The following is a 26,031-nucleotide window of genomic DNA, read 5'->3' as shown; positions in this document are numbered from 1 at the left end:
GCACTGACCTGGATAGTCACGGGTCTGGCTGGAGAATTGGAATGTACTGAGGAACAGGCTTGAGTAGGAGGAATTTCTCAAAAAGTAAAACTGTTTGGGGGATTCTCCTGTGACAGCCACTCGGCTTACTCCCCACTCAGTTGGGTAGCAATCCCAAGGTTGCAAGGAAGGCCCTGCATTTCCCCATAGCACTGGGAAAGGTTCTCATCCAAGCCTGAGGGACCCAGGCAGCCTGGCCAGCATGAGCGCCCACCTGCAGCCCATCCCCAGCCCATGGGGATGACCCCTGGGGAAAGAGCACTCTAAAGAAGACCTGGATCCCACTCCTGGAGCACTGGGGAGAGGTGCCAACTAGCTCTTAGGAGAGTGCTTGCAAGACTGGCTGAGTACACAAGAAAGGCCACACCAATCACCCCTCACCCTGCTGTAGCCAACAAGACCAGAAAAAATGGCTTGACCAGTTTGAAACCAACAAGAGGTGTTTTTTATTTTTATCATTTTTTAATTTTTTATTATTTTTACCTTCCAATACCTTTTTCTTCTCTTTCCTTCTTTCTTGTTTTATTCCTTCTTCCTTTCTTTCCAATTTTATTTCTTCTTCCTCCCTTCTCATTTAAAAAAAAATACCCACAAGTGAGCCAAAAAACTTGGAATTATGAAAGGACCAGAGTTGGACCCAAAGAGGGGTCATCCCAACAGTTGAGATAGTGAGACAATTTTCACTTTGATATTGCAGAGAAACTATAAGCTACTGCATATTTGTATTATTATTTTTCATTATTCTTACATCTTTTATTTTAATAGTATTTTTGTACTCCTTTCTGTATAGTCTTCTAAGCTTGTCTCATTATATTGTATCATTTGACAGGTTTCCCCTGTTCTCTCTTCCACAGCGTATTACTAATTTACTATCTTTCACATCACTTGTGTTCCTTTAGCACACTACTCAAAGTTCTATACCCTCTATTTATGTTATCCAGATCACATAGATTCTGTCATATCATTGTTACTCTAGTTTTATTATAAATAATACCTCTTCCATATAATTGTAAATACTTCACATCACCCCTCCCAGATCTTAGCCTACTTCAGTTTCCTGAATTCTATTACTATACTGGTTAACTCTATTCTCTCACACACTACACCTATTTACTATCCTTTATTCTCACCTTACCTCAGAATCTGACCTCCCACAACCTCACTGCTTTCTAAATACAACTCGCAATCCTTCCCTCCCCAACAAGATTATTATCTTCCTTTCTTAAAAGTGGCTAGTTGGGTTGAAGATCACGGTTAACACTATACATAGCCAAAGGACCTCCTATCTCTTCTATACCGGCTGCTACTGTAAATATCACAGAATACTCTCCTGCTGTCATAAACCAGTTTGCCTTCCCCTCCAACTGATCTAAAAAAAAAAGAGTAGGTAGAAGTGATGAACACCAGGATACCCACTGGAAGAGGAAACCCAACAACAAAGGAGCCACCAACAGATAACAACAGAAGAAGATGAAGGAGGGAGTGGAAACCATACAAACCTCAATCCAGGACCTATCTGGAAATACAACTAAATAGTTTAGAAACTACCCAGTACAAACAACTGAACAGAGAGAGAAAAAGAAAATACTCAAAACCTTGTACACATAAAATAACTAGCTTCAACATAACCTGCCCTCACCAGCAAAACAAACTGCAAGAGGTGGTAGACAGAGGGACCATAAGTTAACTAGCAGGTAGGAAGGACTGACAAAAGAAAGACCCCCCAAACAATCAAAACCCAAAGACAAACACAAAGCCAATGTAAAAGGCAGCCCAAGACCAATGAGCTTGGGAAATCAAGGAGACCACACCACTAAATCTCACAGGTATTCTACCACAGAAGTTCACACCATAAACCCAGGGAGCCAGAACAAATCAATTTAAGAAGCTGAAGATAATAAGAAGAGTCTCACCAACAATGCGAAGACGAAGAACCAATCTGCAAATGAAAGAAAAGGAGGAAGCCTCAGAAAGAATGCTAGATGAAATAGAGGCAAGTCAGCTATCAGATATTGAATTTAAAGCACTGGTTATCAGGAATTTCAAAGAGCTCACAATGACCTACCAGAAACTACAGGGGAGCTACAATGAGCTCACTGCAAACTATATCAACATGAAAAAGGAAATAGAAACTATCAAAAAGGGCCAAGAGGAAATGAAGAACACAATATCTGAACTGAAGAACACATTAGAGGGAATCAAAAGCAGGATCGATGAAGCAGAACATTGGATCAGTGAGCTGGGGGACAACGTAGGAAAAAACACCTAGAAAGAGCAAGAAAAGGAAAAGAGGCTCAGAAAGAATAAAGAGAGATTAAGACAAATGCGAGACAGTACGAAACATAATAATATCCAAATAATAGGAATACCATAAGGAGAAGACGAAGAGCAAGGGATAGAAAACCTATTTGAAAAAGTAATGATGGAAAACTTCCCTAATTTGACGAGAGAAAAAAAATCACACAAATCCTGGAAACACAGAAAGTCCCAAACAAGAGGAACCCAAAGAGGACCACTTCAAGACACATCATCACTAAAATGGCAAAATTGCAAGACAAAGAAAGAATTTTAAAGGCAAAAAGAAAAAATAGGAAGTAACATACAAGGGAGCCCCAATAAGGTTAGCTGCTGACTTCTCAATGGAAACACTCCAAGCAAGAAGAGAATGGCAAGAAATATTTCAAGTAATGAGAATCAGAGGCCTGCAACCAAGGCTACTTTACCCAGCAAGGCTCACAATCAAGATAGAAGGCCAAATAAAAAGCTTCCAAGACAAAAGAGTCTAAAAGAATACACCTCCACCAAACCAGCTCTGCAAGACATGCTAAAAGGACTGCTTTAAGGAAAGGATGGAAGAGAAAGAGAGAGAGAGGAACACAAGTACAAAAATGGCAATGAATAAGTACCTATCAATAATAACCTTAAAAGTAAATGGACTAAATGCTCCAACTAAAGGACATACAATAGTGGAATGGATGAGAAAGCATAATCCACACATATGCTGCCTACAAGAGACCCATCTCAAGACAAAAGACTTACGCAGACTAAAAGTGAAGGGCTGGAAACAAATTTTCCAAGCAAATTGACAGGAAAAAAAAAGCCTGGGTAGCAATACTCATATCAGACAAAATAGACTTCAAAAAAAGGGTCATAAAGAGAGACCCAGAAGGTCACTTCATAATACTCAAGGAAGAATCCACCAAGAAGATATAAACATTGTAAACACATATGCACCCAACTTAGGAGCATCCAAATATATAAAGAAAATCTTAGAGGACTTCAAGAAATATATTGACAGCAACACAATTATACTAGGGGATTTTAACACCCCACTGTCAAAAATGGACAGATCTTCCAAACAAAATATCAACAAAGATATTGTGGCATTGAACAATGCCCCAGATGAAATGGACTTAACTGATATATATAGAGCTCTTCATCCCAAAGAAGCTAAATAAACATTCTTTTCAAATGCACATGGAACATTTTCAAAGATAGACCACACGATAGGACACAAAACGAGCCTCAATAAATTTTAAAAAATTGAAATCATACCAAGCATTTTCTCTGACCACAAGGGACTGAAACTAGAAACCTAACCCCAAGGGAAAAAACCCCAAACACTCAAAATCTTGGATATTGAATAGCATGTTATTGAACAATGAATGGGTCAAAAATGAGATTAGAAAAGAAATCAAAAAGTTTCTGGAAACAAAAATGAACTCATAACAATCCAAAACTCATGGGACACAGCAAAGGCAGTCTTGAGAGGGAAGTTCATAGCAATACAGGCCTACCTAAAAAAAAAAAAAAGAAGAAAGAAACATTTCAATTAAACAACCTAACCCTATGCCTACAAGAACTGAAGGAACAACAACAAAGACAACCCAGACCAAGTAGAAGGAAGGAAATAACCAAGATCAGAGCAGAATTAAATGACATAGAGATTAAAAGTACAATTCTAAGGATCAATGAATCCAAGAGCTATTTTTTGAAAAGATAAACAAAATCAACAAGACTTTAAGCAGACTCATCAAAAAATAATAGAGAAGACCCAAATAAACAATCAGAAATGAAAGAGAAGAGATTACAACTGACACCACAGAAATACAAAGGATTGTAAGAAATTACTATAAAGAACTGTATGCCAAGAAATTTGAAAACCTAGGTGAAATGAAAAAAATTCTAGAAAAATATAATCTCCCAAAACTCAACAAAGAAGAAACAGAAAGCCTGAACTGACCAATAAGTGCTGGAGAATTTGAAGCAGTGATAAAAAAAAATTCCAACCCACAAAAGCCCTGGACCAGATGGTTTCACAGGAGAATTCTACAAAGCATTTAAAGAAGAGCTAACCCCTGTCCTTCACAGACTATTCCAAAAAATCCAAAATGATGGAAGAGTCCCAAACTCTTTATGAAGCCAGCATCATCCTAATCCCAAAACAGATAAAGACACAAGAAAAAAAGAAAACTTCAGGCCAATATTGCTGATGAACATAGATGATAAAATCCTTAATAAAATATTGGCAAACTGCATCCAACAATACATTAAAAAGATCATACAGAATGACCAAGTGGGATTCATCCCCGGGATGCAAGGATGGTTCAATATTTGCAAATCGGTAAATGTAATACATCACATAAACAAAAGCAAAGACAAAAATCACATGATCATATCAACAGATTCAGAAAAAGCATTTGATAAGGTACAGCACCCATTTATGATAAAAAAAAAACATTCAGCAAAGTGGGAATAGAGGGAGCATTCCTCAATATAATAAAGGCCATATATGAGATACCTACAGCCAACATCATACTCAATGGTATCATACTCAATGGGCAAAAACTAAAATCTTTTTCACTAAGATCAGGAAGAAGACAAGGTTGTCCACTTTCACCACTGCTATTCAACATAGTATTGGAAGTTTTAGTCGCAATGATCAGACAAGAAAAGGAAATAAAAGGCATCCAAATAGGAAAGGAGGAAACAAAACTGTCACTCTTTGCTGATGACATGGTAGTGTACATGGAAAACCCTATAGTCTCCACTCAAAAACTGCTCAGCCTAATAAATGAATTTGGCAGAATAGCAGGTTACAAAGCCAATATCCAGAAATCAAAGGCATTTTTGTATACCAACAACAAAACAGCAGAAGCAGAAATCAAGAAAAAAAATCCCATTTAATATAGCAAAAACAACAAAAAAAATACCTAGAAATAAACCTAGCCGAGGAGGTAAAAGACCTGCATGCAGAAAACTACACAACACTGAAGAAAGAAATCAAGGAAAACAAATGGAAACATATACCATGTTCATGGATTGGAAGAATTAACATCATCAAAATGTCCATGCTACTCAAGGCAATTTACAGATTTAATGCAATACCTATTAAAGTACCAATAGCATATTTCATGGATATAGAACAAACACTTCAAAAATTTATATAGAACCATAAAAGACCATGATTAGCAGCTGCACTTTTGAGAAAGAAGAACAAAGTAGGAGTGATCACAATACCTGATACCAAATTATTACAAGGCCACTGTAATCAAAACAGCCTGGTACTGGCATAAAAACAGACACATAGACCAATGGAGCAGAACAGCGAGCCCAGAAATAAACCCAAATTTCTACAGGCAGTTAATATTCAACAAAGGGGGCAGCAACATAAAATGGAGTAAAAATAGCCTCTTCAACAAATGGTGTTGGGAGAACTTAAAAGCTACATGCAAAAAAAAAAAAAAAGAAATTCAACCACCAACTTATACCATACACCAAAATAAATGCAAGGTGGATAAAAGACTTAAATATAAGCCATGACACAATTAAAGTCCTAGAGGAGAACATAGTCAGGAAAATCTCAAGAAAATCTCAGCTATTTCACACAGCAATATTTTCACCGATATGTCCCCTAGAACAAGAGACATAAAGGAGAGAATAAACAAAAAGATCTCATCAAAATAAAAAGCTTCTGTATGGCTAAAGAAAACAGTATTAAAATAAAAAGAATCAACTGTATGGGAAAACATATTTGCCTATAATACCTCAGACAAGGGTTTAATCTCCAAAATATACAAAGAACTTACATGACTCCATTCTAAGAAGACAAGCAACCCAATTAAAAAGTGGGCAAAAAACTTGAACAAATACTTCTCCAAGGAGGATACACAGAGGATCCAGAGTCACATGAAAAGATGCTCAATGTTGCTAGCTATCAGAGAAATGCAAATTAAAACCACAATGAGATGCCACTTTACACTAGTCAGAATGGCTATCATAAACAGAGCAACAAACAACAAGGGCTGGAGAAGTTGTAGGGAAAAGGGGACCCTAGTTCACTGTTGATGGGATTGAAGAGTGGTACAACCACTATGGAAAACAGTATGGAATTTTCTCAGAAAACTAAAAATGGATCTTCCTTTTGACCCAGCAATTCCACTGCTAGGATTATATCCTAAGAACCCTGAAACACCAATCCAAAAGAACCTATGCACCCCAATGTTCATAGCAGCACAATTTACAATACCCAAGTCCTGGAAGCAACCTAGGTGCCCATCAGTAAATGAATGGATCAAAAGACTATGGTAGATTTACACAATGGAATTCTATGCAGCAGAAAGAAAGAAGGCACTCCTACCCTTTGCAATAGCATGGATGGAACTGGAAAGCATAATGCTGAGTGATATCAGCCAGGGACTGAAAGACAAATACCATATGATCTCACCTTTAACAGGAACCTAAAGAACAAAACAAACAAGCAAGCAAAGTATAACCAAAGACACTGAAATAGAGAAGAGGCTGACAGTGACCCGAGGGGAGAGGAGAGGGAATTTCAGGGGAAAAGGGGAAGAAGTATTTACAGGAACAAGTATAAAGGACACATAGACAAAACTAAAGGGGGGTGGAAATGGGAGGGAGGTGGCGAGCAGTGGGGAGGTAAGCTGGGATGGGAGTAAAAGACAGAAAACTCTACTTGAATAACAATTAAAATAAATTTAAAAATTAATTCAAAATAGGTCAAAGGCATAAATATAAGATCTGAAACAATAAACTACATAGAATACATAGGAACTAAACTTAGGGACCTTGGTCTTAGTGAAGATTTTATTAATTTGACCTGAAAGGCAAGGGAAGTAAAGGCAAAAGTAAATGGATGGAACTATATAAAACTAAAAAGCTTCTGCACAGGAAAAGAAACTGCCAGAAAACAAAAAGACATCCAACTAAATGGGAGAAGATATTTGCAAATAATAGCTCTGATAAAAGATTAATATCCAAAATACATAAAAAACTCATACAACTCAACAACAAGAAAACAATCAATCTTATTTTAAAAAGTGCAGAGGATCTGAACAGACACTTCTCCCAAGAAGACATACAAATGGCCAACAGATATATGAAAAGATGCTTAGCTTCATTAGCCATTAGGGAAATGAAAATAAAAAATACCATGAGATATTACCTCACACCTGTTAGAATGGCTATATTATAAACAAGAAAAGTAGTAACAAATGTTGAAGAGGTTGTAGAGAAAAAGGAACCCTCATTCACTGCTGGTGGGAATGTAAACTGGTACAACCACTATGAAAAATGATATGGAGTTTCCTACAAAAATTAAGAATAAAATTGCCATATGACCCAGCAATTACTCTCTTGCATCTACAAAAAAAATTGAAAACATTTATTTGCAAGGATAGGTTCATTGTAGCATTATTTACATGGTCAAAATATCCTTTGATAGATGATTAAAGATGTGGTACATATATATAATGGACTACTCAAGTCATAAGAAAAGATGAAATATTACCATTTGTGACAGTATGGATGGACTTTGAGAATATTATGCTAAGTGAAATAAGTCAGTCAGAACAAGGTAAGAACCATATGATTTCACTCATATGTGGAATACAAAACTGAAATTCAGAGACATAGATAGCAATATGATGGTTAACAAAGTGACAGGAGGGGGAATAGTAAAGGGTAAGTAAATGGGGCCAACAATATGGTGATGGAAAGTGATTTGACTTTGGGTGGTAGGCACATCTTGCAATGCACAGATCATGTATTATGAAAATGTACACTGAAGCCTATATAATCTTATCAACGAATGTCACACCAATAAATTTAATTAAAAATAAAAACAATACTTTCAAAAAGGCAAAAAATACATTGAAGTCCTCACCCCAATACCTCAGAATGTGACCTTATTTGGAAATTGGGCCACTATAATATAATTATTTAAGATGAAGTTATACTGGAATACAGTGGGTCCTTAATCCGATCTGACTAGTGTCATTATAAGAAGAGAGAGAGAGACATAGGGAGGAGAATGCCATGTGAAGACACAGACAGAGAGGGAGGAAGATGGTCAAGTGAAGATGGTCAAGTGAAGAGATTAGTTATACCACCATGAGCCAAGGGATGCCTTGGACTACCAGGAACTAAAAGAGATGAAGAAGGATTCTACCCCAGAGGCATTGGAGGGAGCATGGCCCTGATAACACCTTGATTTCAGAGTTCTAGACTCAGTAACTATAAGACAATCAACTTCTGTCGTCAAAGTCACCCACTTTGTTAGAGCTGCTATAGGAAACCAACACAGTCACCTTCAATGAGGAGATGACTCCACGGTGACAAAGTTGTTCTTTCACTCACAAAGTACATATTGAGCTTCTATATGCTGGGGACACTGCAGTAAACCAAACAGACTAAAATCTCTGTCCTCAGGGAGTTTCCAGTGTAATTAGTTAAGTGTAGATGTTATTTTTTAAATTTCATTAAATGTATTAGGATAACATTGGTTAATACCATCATGTAAGTTTCAAGTGTACAATTCCATAACACACCATTATATACACATGCTGCATTGTGTGCTCACCACATGAAGTCTCATCTCCTTCTGTCATCATATATTTAACTCCTTTATCCTCCTTGCCTCCGTCCTTCCTTGTAAACATCTGTGTCCCTCTGGTAACCATCATACTGTTGTCTGTGTCTTTTAGTTTCAGATATATAGTCCAGATATGAGTGAAATCATATGGCTCTTGACCTTTTCTGTCTGACTTATTTCATTTAGCAGGATACTCCCAAGATCTGTTCATGTTGTCACAAGTGGCAATATCTCATGTTTTCTTATAGCTGAATAGCATTCCATTGTTTATAGGTACCACATCTTTATATAATCCTCTATTGAAGGACAGTTAGGTTGCTTCTATATCTTGACTATTGTGACAATACCTCAGTGAACATAGGGATGTACATATCTTTATGAATAACTGTTTTTTCAGGTAGATACCCAGAAGACAAATTGCTGGGTTACGTGATAGTTTTATTCTTAATTATTGAGAAACCTCTACGCTGTTTTTCCAGAGGATTTTTACATTCCCTAGATATTTTAGCTTGAAACACAGATTCTAACATTTATAGTGAGAATTCTAAGAATAGCAAAAATATATATAGCATTGGTGTAAGACTAGACAAATAAATAAATGGAACTTAATGGAAAATCAGAGGGACTTCCGCCAAGATGGAGGCATAGGTGGATGTGCCGTGCCTTCTCACACAACCAAGATTAGAGAAAACTAAATATTAGCAACAGAAAACACAGCCAGAACACGGAAAATTGAACTTTTCGGAAGTCCGTTAACAACAAATTCTTCAGCCTGACCGGTAAGGGGCGAAATCAGCGGCTGGCGGAGCAGGGTTGCACAGGAGGACTCGGCCAGACACACTCAGGCCGGCGGAATCCAGGTGCAGGGTCAGACCTAGTGAGCGACCCAGCGAGCAACCAGGCGAGCGACCGCGGGGGAGACAGCCCGGCCCGGGGCTGCGTGTTGACTGAGGTCGCGCATTTGTGCGAGGGTGGACAGGCGAGGGAGTAGGCGGTTGGACCGGCCGGCATGTCCCCACGGCAAGCGGCAGTGGAGGGCTCCGCCATTTCCCTGCTCTGACCCCACCTCCACATACAGCGTCATAACCCAGCAACTCTGAGTGGCCCGGCCCAGGTATACCACCTAAGGCACTGCTCCCCGCACCCAGCTGTGAGAAGCGGCAGAGGAGGTGGCCAATTCCCCGCTCTGGCCACGCCCCCACATACAGCGTCACAACCCAGCGACCTGGGAATCCAAGGCGCCGGCTTCTCACACTTAAAGGGCCAGAACAGACCAAGAATGGCGCAGGAGGATCTCAGAGCCCCAGAGCCAATAAATCTAAGCGATGAAGAAATAGCGAAACTTACAGACGCACAGTTTAAAACATTGGTGATCAGGATCCTCATAGAACTGGCTGATTATACCGACAAATTAGACAAATATATGAAGGCGAAACTAATTGAAATGAATGGAATTGCACAGGACACCAATAGCAATGAAAAGGAAATTGGGACTCAAATCAATGGAGTGGACCAGAAGAAAGCAAATAATGGCCAAACAGAAAAGAGTCAAGAAGCAAGAATTCAAAGAAATGAGGAGAGTCTTAGGAACCTCCAGGACATCTTTAAACGCTCCAACATCCGAATTATAGGGGTACCAGAAGGGGGAAAGGCACAGCCACCAGTGGAAAACTTATTTGAACAAATAATAAAGGAGAATTTCCCCAATCTGGCAAAGGAAATAGACTTCCAGGAAATCCAGGAAGCTCAGAGAGTCCCAAAGAAGTTGGACCCAAGAAGGAACACACCAAGGCACATCGTAATTACATTAGCCAAGATTAAAATGAAGGAGAGAATCCTAGAAGCAGCAAGAGCTAAGGGGACAGTCACCTACAAAGGAGTCCCCATCAGACTGTCAGCAGATTTCTCAAAAGAGACCTTACAGGCAAGAAGGGGCTGGAAAGAGGTATTCCAAGTCATGAAATCTAAAGACTACAACCAAGATTGCTCTATCCAGCAAAACTTTCATTTAAAATGGAAGGACAGATAAGGTGCTTCTCAGATAAGATCAAATTCAAGGAGTTCATCATCACCAAGCCCTTATTATATGAAATGTTAAAGGGACTTATCTAAGAAAAAGAAGTTAAAGAAACATGAACAGTGAAAGGACAACAAACTCACAGTTATTAACAACCACACCTAAAACAAAAGCAAACTAAAAGGACAGCTAGATCAGGAGTGGAAACATAGAAATGAAGATTTCAAGGAGGGTTAGCAACAGGGGAGTGGGAGGAGGAGAAGGGGGGAGAGGGTACAGAAAATAAGTAGCATAGACAGTAGATAGAAAATAGATGGGGGGGGGGGGGGGCAAGAATAGCATGGGAAATATAGAATCTAAAGGACTTGAGACACATGGTCATAAACTAAAGGGGGGTGATGGTGGGGATGGGGGGTAGGGTGGAGGGGAATAAAGGGGGAATAGAACAACTGTAACAGCATAATCAATAAAAAAAAAGAAAATCAGAAACAAACTTATATATATGTATATATATACATATATACATATATATCTATAGGAACTTGATATATAATAGATGTGAGGATTATTGATAAATAAGGAATAAGTGAATTACTTGTAAGTAAAGTTGAGACAATTGATTATACCTGATAAAAGGCATACTATAACATAAAATATATAATTTAAAGCCATTGGGAAAAAATAAGGTAGATTGTTTATAGAACCTTGCATGAAGTGGGATTTTCTTAATAGACACACACAGAGACAGAAATTTTTTTAAGGACAGATAAATTTGACTATAATATTTAAAACTTCTCTATGCCAAAGACACTACAAAAATTAAAAATATAGACAAACAGGGAAAATATATTAAAACAAATAAAATAAATAGAGGGGTGCCACCCAACATATATAAAGAATTTTTACTAATTAATAATAATATAACCCATAATTGAAGAACTGGAATACACAATTTACAGAAGAATATCAATATATAAATTGACACTAAAGTCAATAGTATCTAGGGAAATTGAAATGTTAAAAGACACTATTCTAGTCATCAGATAAGGAAAATTTTAAAGTATGATGGATGATATTAAACATTTGGGTAAGTATTATGTATTAGTTTTCTGTTATTGCCATGACAAATTACTACAGATTTCGTGATTTACAACAACCCAAATTTATTATCCTACAGTTCTAGAGGGCAAACGTCCAATACGTGTCTCACTGGGCTAAAATTAAGGCTTTGGAAGTTCTAGGGGAGGTAGTTTTTGTGTGTTTTCCAGCTGCTGAAGCCTCTCTCTTGTTGCATTTCAGAACTAACAACAGAGTGTCAACTTTTTCTCATGTCCACATCTCTTTCTAACTACAGCCAGGAAAGATTCTCCACTTTTAAGAATTCACTTCATTAGTTTAGGCCCACCTGGATAATCTAGGATATCTCCCCATCTCAAAGGGTTAGCTAATTAGCAACCTTAATTACATCTACAAACATATTTTGGTTTCACTGCAATATGTTTGTGCATGTGTGTGCAGCACACCTATTACCCCAAGATTTCTTGTGCTCTTTTATCAGCCCTTCTCTCACCCCTCCCACTCCTGTCTCTCTAGACAGACAAGGGCTTACTTGCAGACACTGTAGCTTAGTCTGCATTTTCTAGAATTTTATATTAATCAAATCATACAGTATGTAATCTTTTTTAACTTCTTTCACACAGAATTATTTTGTGATTAATCACGTTATGTGAGGCAATGGTTCATTCTTTTCTAGTACTGTGTAATTTCCTACAGAATATCGCAATTTGGTTATGCATTCTTATGTTGATGGGCAGTTAGGTTGTTTCCATTTTGGCGGCCATTACAAAAAAAGCTTATATAATCACTAGTATGCAAGTCTTTGCATGGTCATAAGCTTTCATTTCTCTTGGGTAAATACTTAGCACTGAAATGACTGGACCATATGTGGATATATGGTTAACTTTATTATCATTATTTGGTTAACTTTATAAGGAATTTTTAGTTTTCCAAAGTAATTGTATGATTTTACATTTGCAACAGTGGTGTACAAGAATTTCGGTTTCTTCATATTTTCCCAAACACTGGGCACATGTGGTATGGTCACTCTTTTTAGCCACCAGAGAGATGTGTACCTCACTTTCATTTTAATTTACATTTTCTTAATGACTAATAATGTTGATTTGAGTTCTTTTAAGTCTGTTCAAACTTGTTTCATGGTCCAGAATATAGTCTGTCTTGGTAACTGTTCCACATACATTTGAAAGGAGAGTATATTCTGGTTTTACTGGCTGGAGTGTTCTATAAATCTTGGAATGAGTTGAGGTGCTTGACAGTATTGTTTAACTTTTTTAGATCCTTATGGATTTTGTGTTGAGAAGGATATTGAGATTTCCCATTATAATTCTAGATTTGCCTGCAATTCTTTCAATTTTTTTTACATGTATTGTAAAGTTTTGTGAGTAGGTACACGCTTACATGTTAAAATTATGTCCTCTGGACTTCCGCCAAGATGGAGGTGTAGGTGGAAACACTGTGCCTTCTCGCACAACCAAGTTTAAAAACAACAAAGTTTTAGCAACAAAAACGTAGCCAAACCACAGAAAATTGAACTACACGGAAGTCTGACAATAATGAACCCTTCAGCCAAACCAGTAAGAGGGGCAAAGCCAGCAGCAGAGCAGGGTCGGGCAGGAAAAATTCACTGGACCCACCTGGGTGTGCGACCCAGGCACGAAAGCAGCCATGGACGGATCCCAGGTGTGGAGTAGCAGTGGGAGGACCCACTGAGGGCTGACCATGCATTCTCGCGCAGATAAATTCTCGAGTTTCATTCTCGCGCTAAGGAGCGAGCAGTGAGATGGACCGCTCAGGCCCCAGCAGCAAGAAGCAGCAGAGGGGACCGCTATTGTTTCTCTCTGACCCCACCCCCACATACAGTGTCACAAACCAGTGACCTGGGTGGCCCTACCCTGGTGAACATTTAAGGCTCTGTGCCTCATACTTAAAAGGCAGGAACAGACCAAAACATTATGGCTCAAGCAGAAGAACAGCTCAAAGCCCCAGAGCCAATACTTCTAAGTGACCAAGAGACAGCCAACCTATCAGATGCACAGTTCAAAACACTGCTGATCAGGATGCTCACAGAACTGGTTGATTTTAGTCACAAATTAGAGGAACAAATGAAGGCTAAACTAATTGAAATGAAGGGAAATGCACAGGAAACCAATAGCAATGGAAAGAAAACTGGGACTCAAATCAAGGGAGTGCACCAGAAGAAAGAAACAAATGACCAAACAGAAAAGGATGAAGAAACAAGAATTCAAAAAAATGAGGAGAGGCTTAGGAACCTCCAGGACATCTTTAAATGCACCAACATCTGAATTACAGTGGTACCAGAAGGGGAAGAGGAACAGCCATGAGTGGAAAACTTATTTGAACAAATAATAAAGGAGAACTTCCCCAATCTGGCAAAGGAAATGGACTTCCAGGAAATCCAGGAAGCTCAGAGAGTCCCAAAGAACTTGGACCCAAGAAGGAGCACACCAAGGCACATCATCATTACATTAGCCAAGATTAAAATGAAGGAGAATCATTTGAAGCAGCAAGAGATAAGGGGACAGTCACATACAAAGGAGTTCCCATCAGACTGTCAGCAGATTTCTCAAAAGAGACCTTACAGGCAAGAAGGGGCTGGAAAGAAGTATTCCAAGTTATGAAATCCAAAGACCTACATCCAAGATTGCTCTATCCAGCAAAGCTTTCATTTAGAATGGAAGGGCAGATAAAGTGCTTCTCAGATAAGATCAGATTCAAGGAGTTCATCATCACCAAGCCCTTATTATATGAAATGTTAAAGGGACTTATGTAAGAAAGAGAAGATAAAAAAGATGAACAGTGAAAGGACAGCAAACTCGCAGTTATTAACAACCATATCTAAAACAAAAGCAAACTAAGAGGACAGCTAGATCAGGAGCAAACCATAGAAATGAAGATCACATGGAGGGTTAGCAACAGGGGGGTGGGAGTAGGAGAAATGGGGAGAAGGTACAGAGAATAAGTAGCATAGGCGGTAGGTAGAAAATAGATAGGGGGAGGGCAAGATAGTAGGGGAAATATAGAATCTAAAGAACTTGAGACACGTGGTCATAAACTAAAGGGGGAATGGTGGATGAGGGGTGTGCAGGGTGGAGGGGAATGAAGGGGGAGAATAGAACAACTGTAATGGCATAATCGATAAAATATATTAAAAAAAGGAAAAAATTATGTCCTCTATAAGAACTGACTGATTTATAACTATAAAATGAACTTTTTATGAATCCCTGTTAATATGCTTTGCAGTGAGGTCTACTTTGATATCAATATTACTATTCCATTTCTCTTTTCATTAATGTTTGCATACATTTTCCATGAAATAATAAATAATAGGTTGTTTGTAACCTATTTTTTCTTATATTTAAAGTCAGTTTCTAGCAAGCAGCATATTGTTAGGCTTTCTTTTTTTATTCAATGTGACTATTTCTGCCTTTTAGTTTGGATTTTTAGATATTTATTTAATGTGATTATTGGTAAAGTTAGGTTTAGACCTACCATTTTGCTATTTGTCTTTTATTTATCCCATTTGTATTGTTCCTTTTCTTCTTTTAAAGCTTTTTGATTTCATTGAGTATGTTTTAATTATTCTGCCTCCTCTCTTTAATTGGCATTTTATCTATAACTATTATTTGTTATTATAGTGGTTGCTTTGGGGTTTATAGTACACACTTTTAACTTACTTTAGTATACCTATAAGTGATAGTATACCACTGTACATATGGCATAAGAACCTTCCAATACTATATTTCTATTTCTCCTCTCCTGAACTTTGTGCTATTTTACCTCTGTGTATGTTATAAACTGCACAGTACGTTATTATCACTGTTTTTATTGTATAAATGTCCACTTACTTTTAAATAAATTTTTATAAGAAAAAATATTCTATATATTTTTTACTTTAATGGTAACAACATCAACAATGAAAAGACTATAAAAAATATGACATAGTCCTCACTTCCCTTCAGAAGTTCACTGTGCAGACCCAAGAGTCCTTCATGTAAATGAGAGAAGTGTTTTGCCAGAAGAGAAGTGTACTTATTAGGCAGGACTAGAGATTTGCCTAAGAGTTGGGAATCTGATCGGAAATGGACCAGGGGCTCCTCCTTTGAAGGAGCATTTGTTTGGAACCCATTTTGTTTTGTTTTACAGTGTATATAGCAGTTTAATAAAAGGAATACCACTTAATAAAGATGCTACTTATGTCTCAATGACAAATATCAATTGTCCTTGTTCAATAACTGCCTGAGCATATTTGGAGACGCTGATGTTAATGAGGCCAAGAGCTATCCTTTGGCATTGCCACTGGATGTAGGTGAATCAGGAGTTCTGGGAGCACAGAAGGCAGGAGAGAAAACATTGTCCTGTATGACAATGAGGTTTCAATAGGAAATGGAAAGGCAGGAGGATTAAGAGCTTTTGAGGATTAGCAGGTGGCAAGAGCAGAGTAGTTCATTCTCTCAGTGCTTGGCTCCCTTCCCTTCAGCTCACAGGGAGACAGACTTCAGGTAACACACCCAACACAAAGAGGGCAAGAAATGCCCCTCAAAAGAGAAGAGGGAACACAGAGGAAGCAGGGCTCTACCGATCATCACAGATCTGAGTTGTGGCAGTCCCAAAGCATAGGAGGTAGGAAGGCACCCCTGACTACAGCTAAATATTCTTTTCATTCTTTGTTTTCTAGCCACAGTGCAGTTTTATGCTGAGGTTGATGGTGTCTAATTAGGCAATCTGAGCCTGAGGCTACACTTAAACTGATCCCTAACAACTGGCATCATCCTCGTGATATGTAGAAACCACCAGCTAGTGAGAAGAGTTTTATTTTTAAAAGCTGCTCTGATGTTTCAGGAACTGAGATCATTGGAACTGCAATGAATTAACTAATTCCATCTCTATTGATTGAGCACACCCTCCTACCGCTCCTTTCTGGGAAGCATTATGACTTTAGTGTAAAGAAAATGTTTGAACAGTTGGTGAAATATGTACCATGAGCTGACTGTTTGCAGTGTTTTGCCAAGAAGGTGTCACAGTGTGGATCAGGAAGCCGGTATATGTGCAGTTTGAGGGTAAAGAGACAACATACCATCTTTTCCCTTAGATCCTTTGCCTAGTACTTCCCAACAGCTTTCTGGGAAAAACAATCTTTGGGTAAAGATAGAGTTGTAAGTAAAAGAAGCTGCATAACTCAGTGAGGCCCACTCTCTACTCCTCATTCAGATACCTAACCCATTCTTCCACATCGGCGTGGGGAACAAAAACAGGGCCATCAGGACTTTTCTGTCTCTGTGCCCTCTCTTTCTTGGGGAATGCCAACCCTCATTTTTATACCTCCTAGATGGTTCTAGGAGCACATAGGGCATGTCTCACAGGTCTAACAAGATTTTACAAGACGGACCTCATGAACCCCTGTGGTGGGTTGGACATTTTCTTCAGAGTCTTCATCCAGAGCTACTGCTGGAGTTCACATGTGTCCACCAGGCTGAAGGCCACTGCCACAGCTGCCAGAGGCCCAAGGTTGCAGCAGCCCATGTGCCATGTATAGCAACTTGCTCCCAGAGCTGCCAAGAATTCTCTAAGCCCAGTGAAGGTATTTGTAAAGCTGTATTTCATGGTTATCACCTTCACCATCACCACCATCATCATCCTGCTTCCTTTTTTACAATAGGCTCTGTACCCTAGAGCTCAGGCATAGGTTCCAAGGGCAGATGCAGGCCTACACTTAGAATCACTCTGCTCATGGGATTCCAAAAGAGTCATTTCCCTTGACCCTCCTTTTAGAATGAAGTGTTCCTAAAGAAGAACTTCTTGGTTCCTCACAACACTGGTGGCCTCGAGGGTCCTTCAAGTCTCCTAGATATGGCCTCATCCTAAGTAGAACATACTTTAACATTATGCTCAATGTTTCAATTGTTAATATCCTTTCACAAGAAAGGATACTCACTTCGGAGGAGGGTGGGTGGCTTATGAGACTGGGGAAAGCATGATGGTTTGATTTGGCAGGAAAACATTGAAGCCGGAGGACAGGACTGGGCTATGTGGGAAGGGAGAGGAACACAGGGCATGCAAGGTGACAGGGCTGACTTTTTAGGGCAAGTGATAGAGTATGAAAATTAAGGTTTTGGTAGTCTTGTACCTCCTTCTCTTTTCCCTTCTTTTTCCTCTTCCAAGCAAAGCATTTCCTCCCTAAATCCAAGGAAGGCCCTCTTCCTCATACTGCCACTGTCTCCTTCCAACTCCTTGCGATCTAAACTCTTATTGCCTCTGGGACTCCCAGGAGACTGAGGTTATTGAAGAAAGTAAGTTGATTAATTCTCTCCATAGTGCTAATGAAAGCCCTAAAATGTTTCTCCTCTGAGGGAGTGTATTTCAGCCCAGCAGCAGATCCAAATGGAGCCAGTTTGGATCAGTGGTGCCTCTGCAAATACTCCTGAGCAGATGTGTGGGACTTACATCTGCTTGCTATGGGCCCATCCCCCAGCAGATCTAGCCTTGGACTCTCCAGGGAGGATGCTTCCCAGGTGGGCAGGGGATTATACAAAGCTGATCACACTTTCAGTGAAAAGCTCATGAGTGTTGTTATTTATTCCCTTAAACAACACCTCATACATTCTAAGTGCTTTGAAAATATGCAGAAACAACACAGCAGGTTCCAAATGCCCCAAAGTGATTCTTTATCATTAAAAATTTTGTTTCCTGTTGGCTGCTTATAATAATCCCTTGAAAAGCCAAAAACGCAATCAGCTTTTCTGATGAATTAGCCACATTACATATTGCATCATGCAGAATGCTGTATTTAGTGCTGGGGCTGCTTGAGTTAGTAGGGTTGACCAAAGGGCTAAGCAGAGCTTGGGGGCCTAGGAAAAAACTGAATGTTTACTCCACTTCTTAACAGTCATGATGCTTTTGCTCCAGAGTGGAACTAGCCTTTTTCTCCTCTGAGGATACTCCTCCAAGGTCTGCCTTGGTTAATGAGAATACAACCCCTCACCATTCTCCTGAAGGGTATCTAGTGGTAATGATTAATGTTTTAACTTTTCTAAAAGTATAATAAAATTAAACTAATATAATACGGTATGTCAGCCATAATTAAAAAATAAAAATATATATTTAAAATTAAAAACAAGGTATAAGAAAAGAAGAAAATGATTACCTTTAGAAAGCCTTTCTTGACTGACTCAATAGAGCTAAAATGAGGATGGTGAAGTCTCCCTCCTAGGTTAGGCTTGTAAGAATGCTGATGTATATAAACAGTCAAGCACAGGATTCAGAACACAGTAGGGGCTCAAAACTGTTATTGACAGTTTGCCATTCCTATTAACTTCCCCTATGACAATCCCTGCTAATTTGAAGGATAGTAAAACATCACCGGGCCTCTACCGACCTAGATAACCAAGACTCCAACTCCCTTCACACTCAACTTTCACTGGATATTCTACAGGGGAATCTGGGACCTCAGGACCTGGGTCTCTGGGCACTTTTGCAAGGTTCTAGTGTAAGAAAACTCACAGTTTTAAGGTGCAGAGATGGGTGAAAAACAATGTATCTTCTCCACTATCACAAAGCTAACATTTAGGGGGAATATACATAGATGGGCCACATGGAGTGTTCTACCCATGACTGATGGCTGATGATGCCAATGATCACTGATATGATCACTGATATCAATGTTGTAAAGAAATATAGTGAGTTTCAGGATGGGTTGTGGGCAGATGTGGTAGGTAAGTATGATTCCATGAAATGGGGATAGAAATCAGAGCAGACTTTGAAAGCAAAAGAAAAGGAGAGGACAAAATAGAGAAGGAAAAACAAGAGGAGGAGAATGAAAGAGGACCTAATATTGCTTTAATCATTTCTATGAACCAGGCTCCAAGTTAAACCTTCCAAATACCTTATCTCACCTAAATCTCATGAAGTAGGTACTTAACATTAGTATATTGTAGATAAGGAAACTGAGCTTAAGTAACTTGCTGAAAGTCACTAACTAACTTATAAGTGGGGGAGTAATCAGAATGGAAATCCAAGTCTTTCTAATTCCAGAGCCTATGTTCCAATCCATCAAACACATTTAAGGCTATATTAAAAGGTAGAAGGAACCCTTTCTTAAGGCAGGTCCTTAAAATGTGACTAGGATTTCAGCACCTAAAGGGAGAAGGGATATTTCAGGTGGAAGCAAAGCCAGAAAGGCAGAGAGGTGAGGAAGTATTGGTGTGTTTGGCAAGTGGTGGGAGACCTTCATAGCCAGGATGAAAAATGGCTTCTTGTATATAATGTGTATGACCTTTCATTTTTTATGGAGTGGAATTAGTACTGAACAGGCTATTGTGAGGATTATATGGGGTGAAGAACTTGGTGCTCAATAAGTGGTAGTTCATTTATCCAACAAATATTTACTAAATGTCTACCATACAACAGGCAAGGGGAGAGGTCTGTCTGATCAGACCAACCCTTATGAAGTTTATATTCTAGTAGAAAAGTGTAATATTAAATCAAAGATCACAGAGTTAATGATGATAGTGGTAAGGGTTACAAAGAAGTACTATAATCCTTTATGAAAGGGGGCTGAACTCAGACAAATGATTAGGAATTACCTAGGCAGTGAACATGTGTATGCAAGTCCATGTGTCCCTAGGTCATATTAGGGATTGTTTTAGTAGGGAGTGACATGATTATATCTGACATGACTAGTTATTATGACTTGTAAACAATAGGGGATTGCTAGGTTGTTGATAGGGAACTGCTGAAAATGTTTGATACCATCAGCAAAGCAACTTTCAATAATTCTTTTCTAGAGCCATATAACAACTAATTGACAGGGAGAGAGAGATTCAAAGCTGAGAGGTCAACAAATGCCCTTGTCCATGCATGAGCTGATAAAGCCTCAACTAGGTGGCTACAATAGGAATGGACAGAAAGAAACAAGGCAAGACACATTTTTAAGAAAAGAATAATAAGATTTTTGGCTTAAATAGAGGTGATGAAAAGGGAGGAACTGAAGACTACTAGGAACTTTCCAACTACATGATTTTAAGATTGAGGACATTACGGTCAGAAATAGAAAAGTCAGAAGGAAGACATCATTTGAAGAGGAAGATGAGTAACTTCCATTCTCAACATATTGAGTCTGAGATGACAGCCTGTTATGGAAAGAGCAGAGTGCCTCCCTTGCACGTGCATCCTGAGTGATTTGCTCAATTGATTAGTTTTGTAAACAGGGAACAGGAGCTGCTGAAAGAGGGTGGCTGGAGTGGCCTTTGGGAAGAACCTCTGCCAAAGGTGCAGGTGAGAGACAAAGAGTGGACATGGTCAATTAGGGAAAGAGAGAGAAGAGAGACTTATGCACAGAGCATGGACAGCTACTCCCATTAGGAGAATAGAGGAAGAAACTTAGCAAAGAAGCCAACAGAGGTGTGAGAAGTGACAGAAAATCAGGAAAGACTGGTGCAATATGGAAGGAGGCCAGATGCTATCAGAGACTATGAAGGCGAGGAAGGGAGAAAGGCGGGACTTGGAGGCTGAGGATATGATGGTAGAACACTGAAGCCACGGAGGACCCTGTCCTCACAGGGCCTGTTCCTTTTTCTTGCCTCAAAGCTCTCAGGATGAGTTTGGTGAGAATTACCATACTACCTGGGGAGCAAACACAGAGCTAGCTGCATAATTTGTGGGGCCCAATGATGAATAAAATTAGGGGGCTCCTTGTTTAAAAAGAAACAGGAAAAAGTACTATCAATATAAAGTTTTTCCTTATGTAAAGTTTTAAAATATAAAAATTTTTTTCTCAACCCATCGTGGTGGATTTTTATCTGCTATTTAATGTTATACTTCGTTGGGCATAGGGACCCTCCATCAAGTACAGATCCTCTAAGATGTCTGGAAACCTACTTGGCAACAACGAGGGTTGCAGGCATATATGTGGCACTTAATCCTACATTTAAGCAGGAGGCTGGATACTTTAATAAGAGGCAGAAAAAAAGAATAATCATGAACTAACATGAAGGTGTGGTTAGACCTTCAGACAGTTGTGGGATCCGGCTGTAGGTAACCACTGAAGTGTGTTTCATGTCCTCTGGTGGAGATGTTTCTCCTCACTAGGATGAACATTGGTCCTACTCCAGAGGCAACTTTGAACCAGGCAAACCCCATATAACTAAGCAGAATTTGGGGATTGCACAATGCAAATGCTTCAGAAGATGATCCAAGGGTATAGTTAGCAGATATGTAGTGACTACTTGGGCTGGCCTCTGCTAAGTGCTTCAGAGAGCCAGGGACCCACAGTCCTCAAGCACTATGCAGGGGAGATGGGGTTCAGAGAATGGAGTGGCTGCATGCTGCAGGACTGGTATGCTCAGGTCAGGCTAAAATGCAGAGGAGAGGAGAGAGAAGAAGAGAATAGAAGACACAGTGGTGGCCAGGGATGGGTAGTAACCAAGCAAGAGCACAGACACTGAGGTTCAAGCTTTAGCTCCACCACTTCTGGGCTGTGACTTCAGGTGTTACTCAACCTTTCTGTGCCTCCAGTTCCTCATCTCTCTGAAGAGAATAACAAATCATACATCACTGGTTTGTTGTGAGGGTTAAATGAGTTAATAGTTATAAAGCACTCAGAACCATGTCTACTACATTATAGGCACTGTATTTTGTAAGATGATTTGGTAAATACTAAAACTAGTCTCAGATGCAATGATGTTGGGAGGCTCATGTAGCCAATAACATAAAGAATTCCCAGTCTCTAACTTGCCTCTCTCAAGAAACATTGCAAGATTACAATTTGTAATTTCTAAGTTTTTATGCTCTCAGTACACTTATCCCCACACTGCTCTGCATTCTTTCATTCTATAACTCCTTCCACCAATTCACACCGTGGCCTCTATCCATGGCTTTTTCTTCCTCTGTCTTTTCTTCTAAGGTGGCCTTGAGAATGTGCCTCACAAATCTTGTTACTAATTGTGCCTCAGTTGTTGAAGGGGGCACCATCTGCTGCCCATCGAAATCAGTAAGTCAGGAGGCACTTAGATGTCAGGACTATACTTCCTGGGCTGTTCCCCATCGCTGACTGTGTGTGGCTGACATACTAAGGCAGAACCATTCCCTGAAGACAGGGAACCCCTTTAACAGTTGACTTTAGGTCGAGGACTGTTAATGGCTTGGCTGAACCTTCCTCAGACTGCAGGGCAGGCCAGACTAGGGTGCTTCCACCTCACCTTCCTTCTGTCTCCTTCAGGGGACCAGACTTGCACTGAGGTATGACAGCTCTCTCTGGCCTTCCCAGGTGCGCCTCCCCCCTGCCCAGCTTCCTTCCCTGTGGGCATTCTCTTAATAAAGTCCATGCACATTTAACTTCTTCTTGGCATCTGCTTCTCAGAGGACTGGATTTACCTCCTCTCTCCCTCTTAATTTATCATATAGATCAACTCAGCTTTTCTGGTTAAATCTTTTTTCGGGCTCCCTCACAATGATTTAGCATTACCAAGATGCAAGAGCTGGTCTGCTGTATGGAGAATTATAAAGTGTGAGAAGCTGAATTAAGCCAAAACCCTTGTACTCAGGTAATAAGGGAAGAGCGTCCTGGGATACCTACTCGTTGATACATGTTTATCCCAGAACTAATAACATCAAAGAGCATTTTTAGTCTGTGTGCCAGTTACTGAGCTAAGAACTTTGCTTGCTTTATTTCACTTAATCCTAGGCATAGTCCTGTGGGGCAGATACTATTACCCACATTTTACACATGAAGAAAGCAAGGGAGATTAATTATTGACCAAGGTGCCACAACTGCCATATAAGTAGTGGAGCCAGTTTTGAATCCCAGACTATCTGACCCCAGTGTCCATGATCTTGGTGACGGTTATGGCCTGGAGCAAAGGCAGTGCTAAGGGGCTAGGGGACTAGGAGGAACCTGGAAAGGGAGGCAGCAAAGTCTGGCTGGCAACAGTCTGACCCACCCAGGTAGAGCTTCCTCTCAAGGAGGGAGAGGAAACTGGACTCAAGGCTGGGGCATGGCTGCCCCAGGAAGCAGCAGCTTAAAGGAAGGGGGTACAAAGAGGGGGAAGTTGATGGGATGAGGTAGAGGGATCTGCTGGAGAACACTTGGTATCATCCTGAACTAGATCATAAAAAAGGAAGTGCTTTTTTAAAAGCAGTTGTGTTCAGCAGGGGATGTGCTATCGAACCGCCTGGTGATTTAGAGGTTCTCTGCCTCACAACTCCTCCTTAGGTGAGAGTGGAGACTGCTGTGGTCGTCAATGGCCTGGCTTCTCAGTTGTTTGTTGGAGGATGAATTGACCCAGCTGTTTAATGTTGTGTGCTCCTGTGCAAGTTACGTATCTCTCTGTGCCCCAGTTTTCTCAGCTGTAAAACAACAATAATGATAATTCAGGGTTGTTTAACTACCTAATGAGTTAGTATAAGAAGCTTGTTTAGAATGTGCCTGGCACACACAAAAAAAACTCTCATAATGATAGCCATTCTTATCCTAGCCCAGGAAGAAGCCAGTAGCGAAACTGCTGCTCTTGATGGGTACTGTCCATAGCAAATAAAGGCAGCACTTACCCTATGCACATACCCCCTTTTGGATCACATTCAAGGTATTTAGGACTCCAGACCAAACAGACTTGAACTGACTTCCAAGGCTTAAAATGGCCCCTTCCCTAGGTCTACCTTTCCACAAGGGAATTTTACCACTTGCATGCATACCCCTAGGTCTGATGGTTGGCCAAAGGGCAGCCATTGAGGGGATAAAGATGAGCATAGATGGAACCTGAACTTGTGGACTGCTGAATCCACACTTATGTGCATAACTACCTTGATGGTGTGGGATGGAGCCAGGGGTACAAAGAGAAAGGAGTTTTGCAGAGGGCTTCTGTACCTTTGCTTCAGGCTTTGAAAAACTTAGGGGAGGGATTGTATAAAGACATGGGTTCGGGCATCCATTTTCAGGCTTCACCCTCTACCAGCATCCTTGGCTGATTACAGTCTTGATTGTCAAGGCAGGACAAAGGCACAGGCATGAGCTGTTACCTCCCCTTAGTTAACTAGAATGGGTGAGTAAGGACCAGGCCTGGACACCAGCCAGTCAGCATGTATTATTAGCAATTCTGGCTGGGGAGGACTCCAAGTCAGGCTCCAGACCAGGACCTTCAGGCATTCAAGGCCAGCTCTTCCAGATCACAGGGTCAGGCTCAGCTTCCCCAGCTTTGCTAGCCAGACATCTTAGGGGCCTGCCAGTGACCCCAGACCCCAGAACTTACTCTTCCAGATTTCAGAAGGTGGCTCATTAGTTTAGCTTTTTGGATTGCAAGAAATAGAGATATAATCAGGGTTTCTCAAGTAATGCAGGATTTGTTGTAAGGATGCTCATGGGATGAGAAAATGAAAAACCCAGTCACAAAGCCAGGCCTCCCAAGTGCTCTGGAGAAGCTATGCTAACAAGCTCTGGACAGAGCAGGCCCCAGGGGAAGGCAGGTCCAAGGCTGTTCAGATCTTAGGGCTTCCAGGACTCAGCAGGAGCATCAGAGCAAAGTCACCAGGGCATCTCAGCTCCTCTGTAAGCATTTGCCTTTCTTCATATATGTCACTTTTCTTCCTTCTACCACCTGGCTTCCCTGCTCTTTGCTTTGTTTTACTTCTCTTTGTCTCATGGCTCTGCTTGCTCAGAACATTGGTCTGCTCACAGCTCATCATGCTCCCCTGTCCAGGTGCTTTACTCTGCAATCCTTTAGCTCCTTAGTTCCCTGTTAACTGCCCAATTCTTTTCATATTGCTCCAAGCAATCTTTGGGGAGAAATCACAATGAATTGGCCGCTATCCAGTCTATAGATTGGCTACCCCTAGGTCAGAAGCCTGTCAGTCAGCTATATTCAGTTGAGAAGCTGTTATGCAATATAGAACATGACTGCTCACAGATGTGGGAAGGGACACAAGAGGTGTGGAAGGACAGGGACAACAGGCATAGTAGACACTATAGCCAATCTGTCCTGAGAGTGAAGAAGACAGC

This window comes from Artibeus jamaicensis, unplaced genomic scaffold (assembly GCF_021234435.1).
Source record: "Artibeus jamaicensis isolate MK-2021 breed Jamaican fruit bat unplaced genomic scaffold, CSHL_Jam_final contig_585, whole genome shotgun sequence".
Taxonomy (NCBI): Eukaryota; Metazoa; Chordata; class Mammalia; order Chiroptera; family Phyllostomidae; genus Artibeus; species Artibeus jamaicensis.
The sequence above is the reverse complement of the archived record's forward strand: the minus strand, read 5'-3'. Positions refer to the sequence as shown.